The sequence below is a fragment of the Stenella coeruleoalba genome, assembly GCF_951394435.1.
Source record: "Stenella coeruleoalba genome assembly, chromosome: 6".
NCBI lineage: Eukaryota > Metazoa > Chordata > Mammalia > Artiodactyla > Delphinidae > Stenella > Stenella coeruleoalba.
In genome coordinates this window covers 26221542-26245309 of record NC_137151.1, presented here as the reverse complement: position 1 = coordinate 26245309, position 23768 = coordinate 26221542, and the positions used below count along the sequence as shown (strand labels likewise).

The following is a 23768-nucleotide window of genomic DNA, read 5'->3' as shown; positions in this document are numbered from 1 at the left end:
CACTCTCCCCACTTGGAGAGTCAGCGCCTTTAACCTCCTGTTTGGCCCAGTTTGCAATTTCTGCGGAAGATGAACAGAAATAGCAAGAACCAATGAGAGACTAGCTGGAGGTGTCTGGACGGGCAAATTTAACTCTCATTTCCCACCAGGAAGTGGAAATAACCAAAGGCTCAGCGTGCCGTACCGGAACCAGATTAGGGCCTGAAGCCATCCTGCGGTGTTGCGGCCAGGTCACAAGAAAGCGAGTTGAAGAAAGGAGCTCAGGGGAACTGTAATTCACAAACCTGCAGAGTTATAAATGACAGCTATCGTCCAAAAATAGACTGAAGTAAGGCTGCCAAGAGGACTTGAATGCGGGGCAGAATTGCAGGAAACCGATTTCAGGAGGTAGACTGGAATTGCATTGAAAGCATAGGAAAAGAGGCAGAACGTCCACAATGATGCACTTGGCCAAAAAGGGCGTATGCGTTTTTTCCTGAATATATTCAGGAAAAAACGCATACGCCCTTTTTGGCCAACCAAGCAAGCTTGCAAAGGAAATCTGCACTACAATGAAGTCTCACTTCCCCCCGGTCAAAAGGGCCATCTGAAAAAATTGTAAAATCCAGAAAGGCAGGACAGGCCATGGAGAACTGGGAGCCTTGTTATGCTGATGGGCGGGATGTAAATTGCCAACATACACTCGGGAGAAGTGTATGGTGTTTCCTGAAACATCTAAAAAACAAAGCAACAGAACCTAGGGCACTTCCACTTATGGTCCTATAGCTTAGGGAAATTAAAATCAAAAAGACACAGCCACCCCAAAGTTTGGAATGGCTCTGTTTACAAGAACCTCGTTTACAGTACAAGTTCAACATCGCAGAAAGTGAAAAATGGAAAGAAGTTGTGGTATTTACTTACAAAGCAATATCACTCAGCAATGAAATCTGTGTCATCAGGCCCTTAGCAGCACAATGAGTGGATTCAGGTATGATGATTCTAACTGAAGTAAGTCACACAGAAAAAGAAACATCATAAGATATCAGTAATACACGGAATGTAAACTTGGCTACACAGGAACTGAATTACAGAACAGAACAGGGTCTCAAATTTAGAAAACCAACTTATTCTTGCTTAAGGGTAAAGGTGAGTTGGGGTGCAGCATAAAACCAGAGACTGAAATGAGCACAGATAAAGTTCCTTAAGCCAAATATGGAATAGACAAGAGCTACTCCTTGCTCAACGAAATGGACTCAACACCGCATATTAAACGCCTAAGAATGTACCTGACTAGTAAGTATCTTAAAACCTATGGATTGCTATGTCTCTGAAAGAGAATCAAGCATGTGTACAGGGGCATAAACGCAGCAGTGATAGGATTGGAGAGGTTCGGTGAGCAAATGAAGACCCTTTGAAGTCATATTGCATGGTACCCATTCCACGGGTTTCAACTACCCAGGTTTAAGGTATTCTTCCTTCAGCTAAAACATGCATGTGGAACCTAGAGTATGATCAACCATGTGATCGGGAGACGTGTTCAAATATGTCTCAGTTTTCCTCCCCTGGTACTCGGGTGCAACATTCCCGACGCTTCACTAACACTCTCCCCACTTGGAGAGTCAGTCCCTTTAACATCCTGATTGGCCCAGTTTGCAATTTCTGCGGAAGATGAACAGGAATAGCGAGAACCAATGAGAGGCTAGCTGGAGGTGTCTGGACGGGCAAATTTAACTCTCATTTCCCACCAGGAAGAGGAATTAACCAAAGGCTCAGCATGCCGTGCCAGAACCAGATTAGGGCCTGAAGCCATCCTGCGGTGTTGCGGCCAGGTCACAAGAAAGCGAGTTGAAGAAAGGAGCTCAGGGGCACTGTAATTCACAAACCTGCAGAGTTATAAATGACAGCTATCGTCCAAAAATAGACTGAAGTAAGGCTGCCAAGAGGACTTGAAAGCGGGGCAGAATTGCAGGAAACCGATTTCAGGAGGTAGACTGGAATTGCATTGAAAGCATAGTAAAAGAGGCAGAACGTCCACAATGATGCACTTGGCCAAAAAGGGCGTATGCGTTTTTTCCTGAATATATTCAGGAAAAAACGCATACGCCCTTTTTGGCCAACCAAGCAAGCTTGCAAAGGAAATCTGCACTACAATGAAGTCTCACTTCCCCCCGGTCAAAAGGGCCATCTGAAAAAAGTGTAAAATCCAGAAAGGCAGGACAGGCCATGGAGAACTGGGAGCCTTGTTATGCTGATGGGCGGGATGTAAATTGCCAACAGACACTCGGGAGAAGTGTATGGTGTTTCCTGAAACATCTAAAAAACAAAGCAACAGAGCCTAGGGCACTGCCACTTATGGTCTTATAGCTTAGGGAAATTAAAATCAAAAAGACACAACCACCCCAAAGTTTGGGACGCCTCTGTTTACAAGAACCTCGTTTACAGTACAAGTTCAACATCGCAGAAAGTGAAAAATGGATAAAGAAGTTGTGGTATTTACTTACAAAGCAATATCACTCAGCAATGAAATCTATGTCATCAGGCCCTTAGCATCACAATGAGTGGATTCAGGTATGATGATTCTAACTGAAATAAGTCACACAGAAAAAGAAACATCATAAGATATCAGTAATACACGGAATGTAAACTTGGCTACACAGGAACTGAATTACAGAACAGAACAGGGTCTCAAATTTAGAAAACCAACTTATGCTTGCTTAAGGGTAAAGGTGAGTTGGGGTGCTGCATAAAACCAGAGATTGAAATGAGCACAGATAAAGTTCCTTAAGTCAAATATGGAATAGACAAGAGCTACTCCTTGCTCAACGAAATGGACTCAACACCGCATATTAAACGCCTAAGAATGTACCTGACTAGTAAGTATCGTAAAACCTATGGATTGCTATGTCTCCGAAAGAAAATCAAGCATGTGTACAGGGGCATAAACGCAGCAGTGATAGGATTGGAGAGGTTCGGTGAGCAAATGAAGACCCTTTGAAGTCATATTGCATGGTACCCATGCCAGGGGTTTCAACTACCCAGGTTTAAGGTATTCTTCCTTCAGCTAAAACATGCATGTGGAACCTAGAGTATGATCAACCATGTGATCGGGAGACGTGTTCAAATATGTCTCAGTTTTCCTCCCCTGGTACTCGGGTGCAACATTCCAGACGCTCTACTAACACTCTCCCCACTTGGAGAGTCAGCGCCTTTAACCTCCTGTTTGGCCCAGTTTGCAATTTCTGCGGAAGATGAACAGGAATAGCGAGAACAAATGAGAGGCTAGCTGGAGGTGTCTGGACGGGCAAATTTAACTCTCATTTCCCACCAGGAAGAGGAAATAACCAAAGGCTCAGCGTGCCGTACCGGAACCAGATTAGGGCCTGAAGCCATCCTGCGGTGTTGCGGCCAGCTCAAAAGAAAGCGAGTTGAAGAAAGGAGCTCAGGGGCACTGTAATTCACAAACCTGCAGAGTTATAAATGACAGCTATCGTCCAAAAATAGACTGAAGTAAGGCTGCCAAGAGGACTTGAAAGCGGGGCAGAATTGCAGGAAACCGATTTCAGGAGGTAGACTGGAATTGCATTGAAAGCATAGGAAAAGAGGCAGAACGTCCACAATGATGCACTTGGCCAAAAAGGGCGTATGCGTTTTTTCCTGAATATATTCAGGAAAAAACGCATACGCCCTTTTTGGCCAACCAAGCAAGCTTGCAAAGGAAATCTGCACTACAATGAAGTCTCACTTCCCCCCGGTCAAAAGGGCCATCTGAAAAAAGTGTAAAATCCAGAAAGGCAGGACAGGCCATGGAGAACTGGGAGCCTTGTTATGCTGATGGGCGGGATGTAAATTGCCAACAGACACTCGGGAGAAGTGTATGGTGTTTCCTGAAACATCTAAAAAACAAAGCAACAGAGCCTAGGGCACTGCCACTTATGGTCTTATAGCTTAGGGAAATTAAAATCAAAAAGACACAGCCACCCCAAAGTTTGGGACGCCTCTGTTTACAAGAACCTCGTTTACAGTACAAGTTCAACATCGCAGAAAGTGAAAAATGGATAAAGAAGTTGTGGTATTTACTTACAAAGCAATATCACTCAGCAATGAAATCTATGTCATCAGGCCCTTAGCATCACAATGAGTGGATTCAGGTATGATGATTCTAACTGAAATAAGTCACACAGAAAAAGAAACATCATAAGATATCAGTAATACACGGAATGTAAACTTGGCTACACAGGAACTGAATTACAGAACAGAACAGGGTCTCAAATTTAGAAAACCAACTTATGCTTGCTTAAGGGTAAAGATGAGTTGGGGTGCTGCATAAAACCAGAGATTGAAATGAGCACAGATAAAGTTCCTTAAGTCAAATATGGAATAGACAAGAGCTACTCCTTGCTCAACGAAATGGACTCAACACCGCATATTAAACGCCTAAGAATGTACCTGACTAGTAAGTATCGTAAAACCTATGGATTGCTATGTCTCCAAAAGAGAATCAAGCATGTGTACAGGGGCATAAACGCAGCAGTGATAGGATTGGAGAGGTTCGGTGAGCAAATGAAGACCCTTTGAAGTCATATTGCATGGTACCCATTCCACGGGTCTCAACTCTCCAGGTTTAAGGTATTCTTCCTTCAGCTAAAACTTGCATGTGGAACCCAAGTATGATCAACCATGTGAACGGGAGACGTGTTCAAATATGTCTCAGTTTTCCTCCCCTGGTACTCGGGTGCAACATTCCAGACGCTTTACTAACACTCTCCCCACTTGGAGAGTCAGCGCCTTTAACCTCCTGTTTGGCCCAGTTTGCAATTTCTGCGGAAGATGAACAGGAATAGCGAGAACAAATGAGAGGCTAGCTGGAGGTGTCTGGACGGGCAAATTTAACTCTCATTTCCCACCAGGAAGAGGAAATAACCAAAGGCTCAGCGTGCCGTACCGGAACCAGATTAGGGCCTGAAGCCATCCTGCGGTGTTGCGGCCAGCTCAAAAGAAAGCGAGTTGAAGAAAGGAGCTCAGGGGCACTGTAATTCACAAACCTGCAGAGTTATAAATGACAGCTATCGTCCAAAAATAGACTGAAGTAAGGCTGCCAAGAGGACTTGAAAGCGGGGCAGAATTGCAGGAAACCGATTTCAGGAGGTAGACTGGAATTGCATTGAAAGCATAGGAAAAGAGGCAGAACGTCCACAATGATGCACTTGGCCAAAAAGAGCGTATGCGTTTTTTCCTGAATATATTCAGGAAAAAACGCATACGCCCTTTTTGGCCAACCAAGCAAGCTTGCAAAGGAAATCTGCACTACAATGAAGTCTCACTTCCCCCCGGTCAAAAGGGCCATCTGAAAAAAGTGTAAAATCCAGAAAGGCAGGACAGGCCATGGAGAACTGGGAGCCTTGTTATGCTGATGGGCGAGATGTAAATTGCCAACAGACACTCGGGAGAAGTGTATGGTGTTTCCTGAAACATCTAAAAAACAAAGCAACAGAGCCTAGGGCACTGCCACTTATGGTCTTATAGCTTAGGGAAATTAAAATCAAAAAGACACAGCCACCCCAAAGTCTGGGACGCCTCTGTTTACAAGAACCTCGTTTACAGTACAAGTTCAACATCGCAGAAAGTGAAAAATGGATAAAGAAGTTGTGGTATTTACTTACAAAGCAATATCACTCAGCAATGAAATCTATGTCATCAGGCCCTTAGCATCACAATGAGTGGATTCATGTATGATGATTCTAACTGAAATAAGTCACACAGAAAAAGAAACATCATAAGATATCAGTAATACACGGAATGTAAACTTGGCTACACAGGAACTGAATTACAGAACAGAACAGGGTCTCAAATTTAGAAAACCAACTTATGCTTGCTTAAGGGTAAAGGTGAGTTGGGGTGCTGCATAAAACCAGAGATTGAAATGAGCACAGATAAAGTTCCTTAAGTCAAATATGGAATAGACAAGAGCTACTCCTTGGTCAACGAAATGGACTCAACACCGCATATTAAACGTCTAAGAATGTACCTGACTAGTAAGTATCTTAAAACCTATGGATTGCTATGTCTCCGAAAGAGAATCAAGCATGTGTACAGGGGCATAAACGCAGCAGTGATAGGATTGGAGAGGTTCGGTGAGCAAATGAAGACCCTTTGAAGTCATATTGCATGGTACCCATTACACGGGTCTTAACTCTCCAGGTTTAAGGTATTCTTCCTTCAGCTAAAACATGCATGTGGAACCCAAGTATGATCAACTATGTGAACGGGAGACGTGTTCAAATATGTCTCAGTTTTCCTCCCCTGGTACTCGGGTGCAACATTCCAGACGCTTTACTAACACTCTCCTGACTTGGAGAGTCAGGCCCTTTAAACTCCTGTTTCGCACAGTTTGCAATTTCTGCGGAAGATGAACAGGAATAGCGAGAACCAATGAGAGACTAGCTGGAGGTGTCTGGACGGGCAAATTTAACTCTCATTTCCCACCAGGAAGAGGAATTAACCAAAGGCTCAGCGTGCCGTGCCGGAACCAGATTAGGGCCTGAAGCCATCCTGCGGTTTTGCGGCCAGCTCAAAAGAAAGCGAGTTGAAGAAAGGAGCTCAGGGTCACTGTAATTCACAAACCTGCAGAGTTATAAATGACAGCTATCGTCCAAAAATAGACTGAAGTAAGGCTGCCAAGAGGACTTGAAAGCGGGGCAGAATTGCAGGAAACCGATTTCAGGAGGTAGACTGGAATTGCATTGAAAGCATAGGAAAAGAGGCAGAACGTCCACAATGATGCACTTGGCCAAAAAGGGCATATGCGTTTTTTCCTGAATATATTCAGGAAAAAACGCATACGCCCTTTTTGGCCAACCAAGCAAGCTTGCAAAGGAAATCTGCACTACAATGAAGTCTCACTTCCCCCCGGTCAAAAGGGCCATCTGAAAAAAGTGTAAAATCCAGAAAGGCAGGACAGGCCATGGAGAACTGGGAGCCTTGTTATGCTGATGGGCGGGATGTAAATTGCCAACAGACACTGGGGAGAAGTGTATGGTGTTTCCTGAAACATCTAAAAAACAAAGCAACAGAGCCTAGGGCACTGCCACTTATGGTCTTATAGCTTAGGGAAATTAAAATCAAAAAGACACAGCCACCCCAAAGTTTGGGACACCTCTGTTTACAAGAACCTCGTTTACAGTACAAGTTCAACATCGCAGAAAGTGAAAAATGGATAAAGAAGTTGTGGTATTTACTTACAAAGCAATATCACTCAGCAATGAAATCTATGTCATCAGGCCCTTAGCATCACAATGAGTGGATTCAGGTATGATGATTCTAACTGAAATAAGTCACACAGAAAAAGAAACATCATAAGATATCAGTAATACACGGAATGTAAACTTGGCTACACAGGAACTGAATTACAGAACAGAACAGGGTCTCAAATTTAGAAAACCAACTTATGCTTGCTTAAGGGTAAAGGTGAGTTGGGGTGCTGCATAAAACCAGAGATTGAAATGAGCACAGATAAAGTTCCTTAAGTCAAATATGGAATAGACAAGAGCTACTCCTTGCTCAACGAAATGGACTCAACACTGCATATTAAACGCCTAAGAATGTACCTGACTAGTAAGTATCGTAAAACCTATGGATTGCTATGTCTCCAAAAGAGAATCAAGCATGTGTACAGGGGCATAAACGCAGCAGTGATAGGATTGGAGAGGTTCGGTGAGCAAATGAAGACCCTTTGAAGTCATATTGCATGGTACCCATTCCACGGGTCTCAACTCTCCAGGTTTAAGGTATTCTTCCTTCAGCTAAAACATGCATGTGGAACCCAAGTATGATCAACCATGTGAACGGGAGACGTGTTCAAATATGTCTCAGTTTTCCTCCCCTGGTACTCGGGTGCAACATTCCAGACGCTTTACTAACACTCTCCCCACTTGGAGAGTCAGCGCCTTTAACCTCCTGTTTGGCCCAGTTTGCAATTTCTGCGGAAGATGAACAGGAATAGCGAGAACCAATGAGAGGCTAGCTGGAGGTGTCTGGACGGGCAAATTTAACTCTCATTTCCCACCAGGAAGAGGAAATAACCAAAGGCTCAGCGTGCCGTACCGGAACCAGATTAGGGCCTGAAGCCATCCTGCGGTGTTGCGGCCAGCTCAAAAGAAAGCGAGTTGAAGAAAGGAGCTCAGGGGCACTGTAATTCACAAACCTGCAGAGTTATAAATGACAGCTATCGTCCAAAAATAGACTGAAGTAAGGCTGCCAAGAGGACTTGAAAGCGGGGCAGAATTGCAGGAAACCGATTTCAGGAGGTAGACTGGAATTGCATTGAAAGCATAGGAAAAGAGGCAGAACGTCCACAATGATGCACTTGGCCAAAAAGGGCGTATGCGTTTTTTCCTGAATATATTCAGGAAAAAACGCATACGCCCTTTTTGGCCAACCAAGCAAGCTTGCAAAGGAAATCTGCACTACAATGAAGTCTCACTTCCCCCCGGTCAAAAGGGCCATCTGAAAAAAGTGTAAAATCCAGAAAGGCAGGACAGGCCATGGAGAACTGGGAGCCTTGTTATGCTGATGGGCGGGATGTAAATTGCCAACAGACACTCGGGAGAAGTGTATGGTGTTTCCTGAAACATCTAAAAAACAAAGCAACAGAGCCTAGGGCACTGCCACTTATGGTCTTATAGCTTAGGGAAATTAAAATCAAAAAGACACAGCCACCCCAAAGTTTGGGACGCCTCTGTTTACAAGAACCTCGTTTACAGTACAAGTTCAACATCGCAGAAAGTGAAAAATGGATAAAGAAGTTGTGGTATTTACTTACAAAGCAATATCACTCAGCAATGAAATCTATGTCATCAGGCCCTTAGCATCACAATGAGTGGATTCAGGTATGATGATTCTAACTGAAATAAGTCACACAGAAAAAGAAACATCATAAGATATCAGTAATACACGGAATGTAAACTTGGCTACACAGGAACTGAATTAAAGAACAGAACAGGGTCTCAAATTTAGAAAACCAACTTATGCTTGCTTAAGGGTAAAGGTGAGTTGGGGTGCTGCATAAAACCAGAGATTGAAATGAGCACAGATAAAGTTCCTTAAGTCAAATATGGAATAGACAAGAGCTACTCCTTGCTCAACGAAATGGACTCAACACCGCATATTAAACGCCTAAGAATGTACCTGACTAGTAAGTATCGTAAAACCTATGGATTGCTATGTCTCCAAAAGAGAATCAAGCATGTGTACAGGGGCATAAACGCAGCAGTGATAGGATTGGAGAGGTTCGGTGAGCAAATGAAGACCCTTTGAAGTCTTATTGCATGGTACCCATTCCAGGGGTTTCAACTACCCAGGTTTAAGGTATTCTTCCTTCAGCTAAAACATGCATGTGGAACCTAGAGTATGATCAACCATGTGATCGGGAGACGTGTTCAAATATGTCTCAGTTTTCCTCCCCTGGTACTCGGGTGCAACATTCCAGACGCTCTACTAACACTCTCCCCACTTGGAGAGTCAGCGCCTTTAACCTCCTGTTTGGCCCAGTTTGCAATTTCTGCGGAAGATGAACAGGAATAGCGAGAACAAATGAGAGGCTAGCTGGAGGTGTCTGGACGGGCAAATTTAACTCTCATTTCCCACCAGGAAGAGGAAATAACCAAAGGCTCAGCGTGCCGTACCGGAACCAGATTAGGGCCTGAAGCCATCCTGCGGTGTTGCGGCCAGCTCAAAAGAAAGCGAGTTGAAGAAAGGAGCTCAGGGGCACTGTAATTCACAAACCTGCAGAGTTATAAATGACAGCTATCGTCCAAAAATAGACTGAAGTAAGGCTGCCAAGAGGACTTGAAAGCGGGGCAGAATTGCAGGAAACCGATTTCAGGAGGTAGACTGGAATTGCATTGAAAGCATAGGAAAAGAGGCAGAACGTCCACAATGATGCACTTGGCCAAAAAGGGCGTATGCGTTTTTTCCTGAATATATTCAGGAAAAAACGCATACGCCCTTTTTGGCCAACCAAGCAAGCTTGCAAAGGAAATCTGCACTACAATGAAGTCTCACTTCCCCCCGGTCAAAAGGGCCATCTGAAAAAAGTGTAAAATCCAGAAAGGCAGGACAGGCCATGGAGAACTGGGAGCCTTGTTATGCTGATGGGCGGGATGTAAATTGTGAACAGACACTCGGGAGAAGTGTATGGTGTTTCCTGAAACATCTAAAAAACAAAGCAACAGAGCCTAGGGCACTGCCACTTATGGTCTTATAGCTTAGGGAAATTAAAATCAAAAAGACACAGCCACCCCAAAGTTTGGGACGCCTCTGTTTACAAGAACCTCGTTTACAGTACAAGTTCAACATCGCAGAAAGTGAAAAATGGATAAAGAAGTTGTGGTATTTACTTACAAAGCAATATCACTCAGCAATGAAATCTATGTCATCAGGCCCCTAGCATCACAATGAGTGGATTCAGGTATGATGATTCTAACTGAAATAAGTCACACAGAAAAAGAAACATCATAAGATATCAGTAATACACGGAATGTAAACTTGGCTACACAGGAACTGAATTACAGAACAGAACAGGGTCTCAAATTTAGAAAACCAACTTATGCTTGCTTAAGGGTAAAGATGAGTTGGGGTGCTGCATAAAACCAGAGATTGAAATGAGCACAGATAAAGTTCCTTAAGTCAAATATGGAATAGACAAGAGCTACTCCTTGCTCAACGAAATGGACTCAACACCGCATATTAAACGCCTAAGAATGTACCTGACTAGTAAGTATCGTAAAACCTATGGATTGCTATGTCTCCAAAAGAGAATCAAGCATGTGTACAGGGGCATAAACGCAGCAGTGATAGGATTGGAGAGGTTCGGTGAGCAAATGAAGACCCTTTGAAGTCATATTGCATGGTACCCATTCCACGGGTCTCAACTCTCCAGGTTTAAGGTATTCTTCCTTCAGCTAAAACATGCATGTGGAACCCAAGTATGATCAACCATGTGAACGGGAGACGTGTTCAAATATGTCTCAGTTTTCCTCCCCTGGTACTCGGGTGCAACATTCCAGACGCTTTACTAACACTCTCCCCACTTGGAGAGTCAGCGCCTTTAACCTCCTGTTTGGCCCAGTTTGCAATTTCTGCGGAAGATGAACAGGAATAGCGAGAACCAATGAGAGGCTAGCTGGAGGTGTCTGGACGGGCAAATTTAACTCTCATTTCCCACCAGGAAGAGGAAATAACCAAAGGCTCAGCGTGCCGTACCGGAACCAGATTAGGGACTGAAGCCATCCTGCGGTGTTGCGGCCAGCTCAAAAGAAAGCGAGTTGAAGAAAGGAGCTCAGGGGCACTGTAATTCACAAACCTGCAGAGTTATAAATGACAGCTATCGTCCAAAAATAGACTGAAGTAAGGCTGCCAAGAGGACTTGAAAGCGGGGCAGAATTGCAGGAAACCGATTTCAGGAGGTAGACTGGAATTGCATTGAAAGCATAGGAAAAGAGGCAGAACGTCCACAATGATGCACTTGGCCAAAAAGGGCGTATGCGTTTTTTCCTGAATATATTCAGGAAAAAACGCATACGCCCTTTTTGGCCAACCAAGCAAGCTTGCAAAGGAAATCTGCACTACAATGAAGTCTCACTTCCCCCCGGTCAAAAGGGCCATCTGAAAAAAGTGTAAAATCCAGAAAGGCAGGACAGGCCATGGAGAACTGGGAGCCTTGTTATGCTGATGGGCGGGATGTAAATTGCCAACAGACACTCGGGAGAAGTGTATGGTGTTTCCTGAAACATCTAAAAAACAAAGCAACAGAGCCTAGGGCACTGCCACTTATGGTCTTATAGCTTAGGGAAATTAAAATCAAAAAGACACAGCCACCCCAAAGTTTGGGACGCCTCTGTTTACAAGAACCTCGTTTACAGTACAAGTTCAACATCGCAGAAAGTGAAAAATGGATAAAGAAGTTGTGGTATTTACTTACAAAGCAATATCACTCAGCAATGAAATCTATGTCATCAGGCCCTTAGCATCACAATGAGTGGATTCAGGTATGATGATTCTAACTGAAATAAGTCACACAGAAAAAGAAACATCATAAGATATCAGTAATACACGGAATGTAAACTTGGCTACACAGGAACTGAATTACAGAACAGAACAGGGTCTCAAATTTAGAAAACCAACTTATGCTTGCTTAAGGGTAAAGGTGAGTTGGGGTGCTGCATAAAACCAGAGATTGAAATGAGCACAGATAAAGTTCCTTAAGTCAAATATGGAATAGACAAGAGCTACTCCTTGCTCAACGAAATGGACTCAACACCGCATATTAAACGCCTAAGAATGTACCTGACTAGTAAGTATCGTAAAACCTATGGATTGCTATGTCTCCAAAAGAGAATCAAGCATGTGTACAGGGGCATAAACGCAGCAGTGATAGGATTGGAGAGGTTCGGTGAGCAAATGAAGACCCTTTGAAGTCATATTGCATGGTACCCATTCCAGGGGTTTCAACTACCCAGGTTTAAGGTATTCTTCCTTCAGCTAAAACATGCATGTGGAACCTAGAGTATGATCAACCATGTGATCGGGAGACGTGTTCAAATATGTCTCAGTTTTCCTCCCCTGGTACTCGGGTGCAACATTCCAGACGCTTTACTAACACTCTCCCCACTTGGAGAGTCAGCGCCTTTAACCTCCTGTTTGGCCCAGTTTGCAATTTCTGCGGAAGATGAACAGGAATAGCGAGAACAAATGAGAGGCTAGCTGGAGGTGTCTGGACGGGCAAATTTAACTCTCATTTCCCACCAGGAAGAGGAAATAACCAAAGGCTCAGCGTGCCGTACCGGAACCAGATTAGGGCCTGAAGCCATCCTGCGGTGTTGCGGCCAGCTCAAAAGAAAGCGAGTTGAAGAAAGGAGCTCAGGGGCACTGTAATTCACAAACCTGCAGAGTTATAAATGACAGCTATCGTCCAAAAATAGACTGAAGTAAGGCTGCCAAGAGGACTTGAAAGCGGGGCAGAATTGCAGGAAACCGATTTCAGGAGGTAGACTGGAATTGCATTGAAAGCATAGGAAAAGAGGCAGAACGTCCACAATGATGCACTTGGCCAAAAAGGGCGTATGCGTTTTTTCCTGAATATATTCAGGAAAAAACGCATACGCCCTTTTTGGCCAACCAAGCAAGCTTGCAAAGGAAATCTGCACTACAATGAAGTCTCACTTCCCCCCGGTCAAAAGGGCCATCTGAAAAAAGTGTAAAATCCAGAAAGGCAGGACAGGCCATGGAGAACTGGGAGCCTTGTTATGCTGATGGGCGGGATGTAAATTGTGAACAGACACTCGGGAGAAGTGTATGGTGTTTCCTGAAACATCTAAAAAACAAAGCAACAGAGCCTAGGGCACTGCCACTTATGGTCTTATAGCTTAGGGAAATTAAAATCAAAAAGACACAGCCACCCCAAAGTTTGGGACGCCTCTGTTTACAAGAACCTCGTTTACAGTACAAGTTCAACATCGCAGAAAGTGAAAAATGGATAAAGAAGTTGTGGTATTTACTTACAAAGCAATATCACTCAGCAATGAAATCTATGTCATCAGGCCCCTAGCATCACAATGAGTGGATTCAGGTATGATGATTCTAACTGAAATAAGTCACACAGAAAAAGAAACATCATAAGATATCAGTAATACACGGAATGTAAACTTGGCTACACAGGAACTGAATTACAGAACAGAACAGGGTCTCAAATTTAGAAAACCAACTTATGCTTGCTTAAGGGTAAAGATGAGTTGGGGTGCTGCATAAAACCAGAGATTGAAATGAGCACAGATAAAGTTCCTTAAGTCAAATATGGAATAGACAAGAGCTACTCCTTGCTCAACGAAATGGACTCAACACCGCATATTAAACGCCTAAGAATGTACCTGACTAGTAAGTATCGTAAAACCTATGGATTGCTATGTCTCCAAAAGAGAATCAAGCATGTGTACAGGGGCATAAACGCAGCAGTGATAGGATTGGAGAGGTTCGGTGAGCAAATGAAGACCCTTTGAAGTCATATTGCATGGTACCCATTCCACGGGTCTCAACTCTCCAGGTTTAAGGTATTCTTCCTTCAGCTAAAACATGCATGTGGAACCCAAGTATGATCAACCATGTGAACGGGAGACGTGTTCAAATATGTCTCAGTTTTCCTCCCCTGGTACTCGGGTGCAACATTCCAGACGCTTTACTAACACTCTCCCCACTTGGAGAGTCAGCGCCTTTAACCTCCTGTTTGGCCCAGTTTGCAATTTCTGCGGAAGATGAACAGGAATAGCGAGAACCAATGAGAGGCTAGCTGGAGGTGTCTGGACGGGCAAATTTAACTCTCATTTCCCACCAGGAAGAGGAAATAACCAAAGGCTCAGTGTGCCGTACCGGAACCAGATTAGGGCCTGAAGCCATCCTGCGGTGTTGCGGCCAGGTCACAAGAAAGCGAGTTGAATAAAGGAGCTCAGGGGCACTGTAATTCACAAACCTGCAGAGTTATAAATGACAGCTATCGTCCAAAAATAGACTGAAGTAAGGCTGCCAAGAGGACTTGAAAGCGGGGCAGAATTGCAGGAAACCGATTTCAGGAGGTAGACTGGAATTGCATTGAAAGCATAGGAAAAGAGGCAGAACGTCCACAATGATGCACTTGGCCAAAAAGGGCGTATGCGTTTTTTCCTGAATATATTCAGGAAAAAACGCATACGCCCTTTTTGGCCAACCAAGCAAGCTTGCAAAGGAAATCTGCACTACAATGAAGTCTCACTTCCCCCCGGTCAAAAGGGCCATCTGAAAAAAGTGTAAAATCCAGAAAGGCAGGACAGGCCATGGAGAACTGGGAGCCTTGTTATGCTGATGGGCGGGATGTAAATTGCCAACAGACACTCGGGAGAAGTGTATGGTGTTTCCTGAAACATCTAAAAAACAAAGCAACAGAGCCTAGGGCACTGCCACTTATGGTCTTATAGCTTAGGGAAATTAAAATCAAAAAGACACAGCCACCCCAAAGTTTGGGACGCCTCTGTTTACAAGAACCTCGTTTACAGTACAAGTTCAACATCGCAGAAAGTGAAAAATGGATAAAGAAGTTGTGGTATTTACTTACAAAGCAATATCACGCAGCAATGAAATCTATGTCATCAGGCCCTTAGCATCACAATGAGTGGATTCAGGTATGATGATTCTAACTGAAATAAGTCACACAGAAAAAGAAACATCATAAGATATCAGTAATACACGGAATGTAAACTTGGCTACACAGGAACTGAATTACAGAACAGAACAGGGTCTCAAATTTAGAAAACCAACTTATGCTTGCTTAAGGGTAAAGGTGAGTTGGGGTGCTGCATAAAACCAGAGATTGAAATGAGCACAGATAAAGTTCCTTAAGTCAAATATGGAATAGACAAGAGCTACTCCTTGCTCAACGAAATGGACTCAACACCGCATATTAAACGCCTAAGAATGTACCTGACTAGTAAGTATCTTAAAACCTATGGATTGCTATGTCTCCGAAAGAGAATCAAGCATGTGTACAGGGGCATAAACGCAGCAGTGATAGGATTGGAGAGGTTCGGTGAGCAAATGAAGACCCTTTGAAGTCATATTGCATGGTACCCATTCCACGGGTCTCAACTCTCCAGGTTTAAGGTATTCTTCCTTCAGCTAAAACATGCATGTGGAACCCAAGTATGATCAACCATGTGAACGGGAGACGTGTTCAAATATGTCTCAGTTTTCCTCCCCTGGTACTCGGGTGCAACATTCCAGACGCTTTACTAACACTCTCCTCACTTGGAGAGTCAGCGCCTTTAACCTACTGTTTGGCCGAGTTTGCAATTTCTGCGGAAGATGAACAGGAATAAAAAACGCATACGCCCTTTTTGGCCAACCAAGCAAGCTTGCAAAGGAAATCTGCACTACAATGAAGTCTCACTTCCCCCCGGTCAAAAGGGCCATCTGAAAAAAGTGTAAAATCCAGAAAGGCAGGACAGGCCATGGAGAACAGGGAGCCTTGTTATGCTGATGGGTGGGATGTAAATTGCCAACAGACACTCGGGAGAAGTGTATGGTGTTTCCTGAAACATCTAAAAAACAAAGCAACAGAACCTAGGGCACTTCCACTTATGGTCCTATAGCTTAGGGAAATTAAAATCAAAAAGACACAGCCACCCCAAAGTTTGGGACGGTTCTGTTTACAAGAACCTCGTTTACAGTACAAGTTCAACATCGCAGAAAGTGAAAAATGGATAAAGAAGTTGTGGTATTTACTTACAAAGCAATATCACTCAGCAATGAAATCTGTGTCATCAGGCCCTTAGCAGCACAATGAGTGGATTCAGGTATGATGATTCTAACTGAAGTAAGTCACACAGAAAAAGAAACATCATAAGATATCAGTAATACACGGAATGTAAACTTGGCTACACAGGAACTGAATTACAGAACAGAACAGGGTCTCAAATTTAGAAAACCAACTATGCTTGCTTAAGGGTAAAGGTGAGTTGGGGTGCTGCATAAAACCAGAGATTGAAATGAGCACAGATAAAGATCCTTAAGTCAAATATGGAATAGACAAGAGCTACTCCTTGCTCAACGAAATGGACTCAACACCGCATATTAAACGCCTAAGAATGTGCCTGACTAGTAAGTATCTTAAAACCTATGGATTGCTATGTCTCCGAAAGAGAATCAAGCATGTGTACAGGGGCATAAACGCAGCAGTGATAGGATTGGAGAGGTTCGGTGAGCAAATGAAGACCCTTTGAAGTCATATTGCATGGTACCCATTCCACGGGTCTTAACTCTCCAGGTTTAAGGTATTCTTCCTTCAGCTAAAACATGCATGTGGAACCCAAGTATGATCAACCATGTGAACGGGAGACGTGTTCAAATATGTCTCAGTTTTCCTCCCCTGGTACTCAGGTGCAACATTCCAGACGCTTTACTAACACTCTCCCCACTTGGAGAGTCAGCGCCTTTAACCTCCTGTTTGGCCCACTTTTCAATTTCTGCGGAAGATGAACAGGAATAGCGAGAACCAACGAGAGACTAGCTGGAGATGTCTGGACGGGCAAATTTAACTCTCATTTCCCACCAGGAAGAGGAAATAACCGAAGGCTCAGCGTGCCGTGCCGGAACCAGATTAGGGCCTGAAGCCATCCTGCGGTGTTGCGGCCAGGTCACAAGAAAGCGAGTTGAAGAAAGGAGCTCAGGAACACTGTAATTCTCAAACCTGCAGAGTTATAAATGACAGCTATTGTCCAAAAATAGACTGAAGTAAGGCTGCCAAGAGGACTTGAAAGCGGGGCAGAATTGCAGGAAACCGATTTCAGGAGGTAGACTGGAATTGCAATGAAAGCATAGGAAAAGAGGCAGAACGTCCACAATGATGCACTTGGCCAAAAAGGGCGTATGCGTTTTTTCCTGAATATATTCAGGAAAAAACGCATACGCCCTTTTTGGCCAACCAAGCAAGCTTGCAAAGGAAATCTGCACTACAATGAAGTCTCACATCCCCCCGGTCAAAAGGGCCATCTGAAAACAGTGTAAAATCCAGAAAGGCAGGACAGGCCATGGAGAACTGGGAGCCTTGTTATGCTGATGGGTGGGATGTAAATTGCCAACAACCACTCGGGAGAAGTGTATGGTGTTTCCTGAAACATCTAAAAAACAAAGCAACAGAACCTAGGGCACTTCCACTTATGGTCCTATAGCTTAGGGAAATTAAAATCAAAAAGACACAGCCACCCCAAAGTTTGGAACGGCTCTGTTTACAAGAACCTCGTTTACAGTACAAGTTCAACATCGCAGAAAGTGAAAAATGGATAAAGAAGTTGTGGTATTCTCTTACAAAGCAATATCACTCAGCAATGAAATCTATGTCATCAGGCCCTTAGCAGCACAATGAGTGGATTCAGGTATGATGATTCTAACTGAAATAAGTCACACAGAAAAAGAAACATCATAAGATATCAGTAATACACGGAATGTAAACTTGGCTACACAGGAACTGAATTACAGAACAGAACAGGGTCTCAAATTTAGAAAACCAACTTATGCTTGCTTAAGGGTAAAGGTGAGTTGGGGTGCTGCATAAAACCAGAGATTGAAATGAGCACAGATAAAGTTCCTTAAGCCAAATATGGAATAGACTAGAGCTACTCCTTGCTCAACGAAATGGACTCAACACCGCATATTAAACGCCTAAGAATGTACCTGACTTGTAAGTATCTTAAAACCTATGGATAGCTATGTCTCCGAAAGAGAATCAAGCATGTGTACAGGGGCATAAACGCAGCAGTGATAGGATTGGAGAGGTTCGGTGAGCAAATGAAGACCCTTTGAAGTCATATTGCATGGTACCCATTCCACGGGTCTCAACTCTCCAGGTTTAAGGTATTCTTCCTTCAGCTAAAACATGCATGTGGAACCCAAGTATGATCAACCATGTGAACGGGAGACGTGTTCAAATATGTCTCAGTTTTCCTCCCCTGGTACTCGGGTGCAACATTCCAGACGCTTTACTAACACTCTCCCCACTTGGAGAGTCAGCGCCTTTAACCTCCTGTTTGGCCCAGTTTGCAATTTCTGCGGAAGATGAACAGGAATAGCGAGAACCAATGAGAGGCTAGCTGGAGGTGTCTGGACGGGCAAATTTAACTCTCATTTCCCACCAGGAAGAGGAAATAACCAAAGGCTCAGCGTGCCGTACCGGAACCAGATTAGGGCCTGAAGCCATCCTGCGGTGTTGCGGCCAGGTCACAAGAAAGCGAGTTGAAGAAAGGAGCTCAGGGGCACTGTAATTCAAAAACCTGCAGAGTTATAAATGACAGCTATCGTCCAAAAATAGACTGAAGTAAGGCTGCCAAGAGGACTTGAAAGCGGGGCAGAATTGCAGGAAACCGATTTCAGGAGGTAGACTGGAATTGCATTGAAAGCATAGGAAAAGAGGCAGAACGTCCACAATGATGCACTTGGCCAAAAAGGGCGTATGCGTTTTTTCCTGAATATATTCAGGAAAAAACGCATACGCCCTTTTTGGCCAACCAAGCAAGCTTGCAAAGGAAATCTGCACTACAATGAAGTCTCACTTCCCCCCGGTCAAAAGGGCCATCTGAAAAAAGTGTAAAATCCAGAAAGGCAGGACAGGCCATGGAGAACTGGGAGCCTTGTTATGCTGATGGGCGGGATGTAAATTGCCAACAACCACTCGGGAGAAGTGTATGGTGTTTCCTGAAACATCTAAAAAACAAAGCAACAGAGCCTAGGGCACTTCCACTTATGGTCCTATACCTTAGGGAAATTAAAATCAAAAAGACACAGCCACCCCAAAGTTTGGGACGCCTCTGTTTACAAGAACCTCGTTTACAGTACAAGTTCAACATCGCAGAAAGTGAAAAATGGATAAAGAAGTTGTGGTATTTACTTACAAAGCAATATCACTCAGCAATGAAATCTGTGTCATCAGGCCCTTAGCAGCACAATGAGTGGATTCAGGTATGATGATTCTAACTGAAGTAAGTCACACAGAAAAAGAAACATCATAAGATATCAGTAATACACGGAATGGAAACTTGGCTACACAGGAACTGAATTACAGAACAGAACAGGGTCTCAAATTTAGAAAACCAACTTATGCTTGCTTAAGGGTAAAGGTGAGTTGGGGTGCTGCATAAAACCAGAGATTGAAATGAGCACAGATAAAGTTCCTTAAGTCAAATATGGAATAGACAAGAGCTACTCCTTGCTCAACGAAATGGACTCAACACCGCATATTAAACGCCTAAGAATGTACCTGACTAGTAAGTATCTTAAAACCTATGGATTGCTATGTCTCCGAAAGAGAATCAAGCATGTGTACAGGGGCATAAACGCAGCAGTGATAGGATTGGAGAGGTTCGGTGAGCAAATGAAGACCCTTTGAAGTCATATTGCATGGTACCCATTACACGGGTCTTAACTCTCCAGGTTTAAGGTATTCTTCCTTCAGCTAAAACATGCATGTGGAACCCAAGTATGATCAACCATGTGAATGGGAGACGTGTTCAAATATGTCTCAGTTTTCTTACCCTGGTACTCGGGTGCAACATTCCAGACGCTTTACTAACACTCTCCCCACTTGGAGAGTCAGCGCCTTTAACCTCCTGTTTGGCCCAGTTTGCAATTTCTGCGGAAGATGAACAGGAATAGCGAGAACCAATGAGAGACTAGCTGGAGGTGTCTGGACGGGCAAATTTAACTCTCATTTCCCACCAGGAAGAGGAAATAACCAAAGGCTCAGCGTGCCGTGCCGGAACCAGATTAGGGCCTGAAGCCATCCTGCGGTGTTGTGGCCAGGTCACAAGAAAGCGAGTTGAAGAAAGGAGCTCAGGGGCACTGTAATTCACAAACCTGCAGAGTTATAAATGACAGCTATCGTCCAAAAATAGACTGAAGTAAGGCTGCCAAGAGGACTTGAAAGCGGGGCAGAATAGCAGGAAACCGATTTCAGGAGGTAGACTGGAATTGCATTGAAAGCATAGGAAAAGAGGCAGAATGTCCACAATGATGCACTTGGCCAAAAATGGCGTATGCGTTTTTTCCTGAATATATTCAGGAAAAAACGCATACGCCCTTTTTGGCCAACCAAGCAAGCTTGCAAAGGAAATCTGCACTACAATGAAGTCTCACTTCCCCCCGGTCAAAAGGGCCATCTGAAAAAAGTGTAAAAACCAGAAAGGCAGGACAGGCCATGGAGAACTGGGAGCCTTGTTATGCTGATGGGCGGGATGTAAATTGCCAACAGACACTCGGGAGAAGTGTATGGTGTTTCCTGAAACATCTAAAAAACAAAGCAACAGAGCCTAGTGCACTGCCACTTATGGTCCTATAGCTTAGGGAAATTAAAATCAAAAAGAAACAGCCACCCTAAAGTTTGGGACGCCTCTGTTTACAAGAACCTCGTTTACAGTACAAGTTCAACATCGCAGAAAGTGCAAAATGGATAAAGAAGTTGTGGTATTTACTTACAAAGCAATATCACTCAGCAATGAAATCTGTGTCATCAGGCCCTTAGCAGCACAATGAGTGGATTCAGGTATGATGATTCTAACTGAAGTAAGTCACACAGAAAAAGAAACATCATAAGATATCAGTAATACACGGAATGTAAACTTGGCTACACAGGAACTGAATTACAGAACAGAACAGGGTCTCAAATTTAGAAAACCAACTATGCTTGCTTAAGGGTAAAGGTGAGTTGGGGTGCTGCATAAAACCAGAGATTGAAATGAGCACAGATAAAGTTCCTTAAGTCAAATATGGAATAGACAAGAGCTACTCCTTGCTCAACGAAATGGACTCAACACCGCATATTAAACGCCTAAGAATGTCCCTGACTAGTAAGTATCTTAAAACCTATGGATTGCTATGTCTCCGAAAGAGAATCAAGCATGTGTACAGGGGCATAAACGCAGCAGTGATAGGATTGGAGAGGTTCGGTGAGCAAATGAAGACCCTTTGAAGTCATATTGCATGGTACCCATTCCACGGGTCTCAACTCTCCAGGTTTAAGGTATTCTTCCTTCAGCTAAAACATGCATGTGGAACCCAAGTATGATCAACCATGTGAACGGGAGACGTGTTCAAATATGTCTCAGTTTTCCTCCCCTGGTACTCGGGTGCAACATTCCAGACGCTTTACTAACACTCTCCCCACTTGGAGAGTCAGCGCCTTTAACCTCCTGTTTGGCCCAGTTTGCAATTTCTGCGGAAGATGAACAGGAATAGCGAGAACCAATGAGAGGCTAGCTGGAGGTGTCTGGACGGGCAAATTTAACTCTCATTTCCCACCAGGAAGAGGAAATAACCAAAGGCTCAGCGTGCCGTACCGGAACCAGATTAGGGCCTGAAGTCATCCTGCGGTGTTGCGGCCAGGTCACAAGAAAGCGAGTTGAAGAAAGGAGCTCAGGGGCACTGTAATTCAAAAACCTGCAGAGTTATAAATGACAGCTATCGTCCAAAAATAGACTGAAGTAAGGCTGCCAAGAGGACTTGAAAGCGGGGCAGAATTGCAGGAAACCGATTTCAGGAGGTAGACTGGAATTGCATTGAAAGCATAGGAAAAGAGGCAGAACGTCCACAATGATGCACTTGGCCAAAAAGGGCGTATGCGTTTTTTCCTGAATATATTCAGGAAAAAACGCATACGCCCTTTTTGGCCAACCAAGCAAGCTTGCAAAGGAAATCTGCACTACAATGAAGTCTCACTTCCCCCCGGTCAAAAGGGCCATCTGAAAAAAGTGTAAAATCCAGAAAGGCAGGACAGGCCATGGAGAACTGGGAGCCTTGTTATGCTGATGGGCGGGATGTAAATTGCCAACAGACACTCGGGAGAAGTGTATGGTGTTTCCTGAAACATCTAAAAAACAAAGCAACAGAACCTAGGGCACTTCCACTTATGGTCCTATAGCTTAGGGAAATTAAAATCAAAAAGACACAGCCACCCCAAAGTTTGGAACGGCTCTGTTTACAAGAACCTCGTTTACAGTACAAGTTCAACATCGCAGAAAGTGAAAAATGGATAAAGAAGTTGTGGTATTTACTTACAAAGCAATATCACTCAGCAATGAAATCTGTGTCATCAGGCCCTTAGCAGCACAATGAGTGGATTCAGGTATGATGATTCTAACTGAAGTAAGTCACACAGAAAAAGAAACATCATAAGATATCAGTAATACACGGAATGTAAACTTGGCTACACAGGAACTGAATTACAGAACAGAACAGGGTCTCAAATTTAGAAAACCAACTATGCTTGCTTAAGGGTAAAGGTGAGTTGGGGTGCTGCATAAAACCAGAGATTGAAATGAGCACCGATAAAGTTCCTTAAGTCAAATATGGAATAGACAAGAGCTACTCCTTGCTCAACGAAATGGACTCAACACCGCATATTAAACGCCTAAGAATGTACCTGACTAGTAAGTATCTTAAAACCTATGGATTGCTATGTCTCCGAAAGAGAATCAAGCATGTGTACAGGGGCATAAACGCAGCAGTGATAGGATTGGAGAGGTTCAGTGAGCAAATGAAGACCCTTTGAAATCATATTGCATGGTACCCATTACACGGGTCTTAACTCTCCAGGTATAAGGTATTCTTCCTTCAGCTAAAACATGCATGTGGAACCCAAGTATGATCAACCATGTGAACGGGAGACGTGTTCAAATATGTCTCAGTTTTCCTCCCCTGGTACTCGGGTGCAACATTCCAGACGCTTTACTAACACTCTCCCCACTTGGAGAGTCAGCGCCTTTAACCTCCTGTTTGGCCCAGTTTGCAATTTCTGCGGAAGATGAACAGGAACAGTGAGAACCAATGTGAGACTAGCTGGAGGTGTCTGGACGGGCAAATTTAACTCTCATTTCCCACCAGGAAGAGGAAATAACCAAAGACTCAGCGTGCCGTACCGGAACCAGATTAGGGCCTGAAGCCATCCTGCAGTGTTGCGGCCAGGTCACAAGAAAGCAAGTTGAAGAAAGGAGCTCAGGGGCACTGTAATTCTCAAACCTGCAGAGTTATAAATGACAGCTATCGTCCAAAAATAGACTGAAGTAAGGCTGCCAAGAGGACTTGAAAGCGGGGCAGAATTGCAGGAAACCGATTTCAGGAGGTAGACTGGAATTGCATTGAAAGCATAGGAAAAGAGGCAGAACGTCCACAATGATGCACTTGGCCAAAAAGGGCGTATGCGTTTTTTCCTGAATATATTCAGGAAA

General features: G+C 43.9%; 1 long non-coding RNA gene across 6 annotated transcripts in view; it reads right to left on the bottom strand.

Annotated features, from left to right (window-relative positions):
• Positions 1–23768, bottom strand: part of LOC307188336 — a 1520920-nt gene that overhangs the window by 1413047 nt on the left and 84105 nt on the right. The window contains exon 3 of one of the 6 annotated variants that reach the window (XR_013828902.1): positions 15112–15193. The exons of 4 other annotated variants lie outside the window; for them this stretch is intronic. This is a non-coding gene — a long non-coding RNA (uncharacterized lncRNA). The remainder of the gene's footprint in view (positions 1–15111; positions 15194–23768) is intronic. One more of the 6 variants, XR_013828903.1, reaches the window with a different exon arrangement.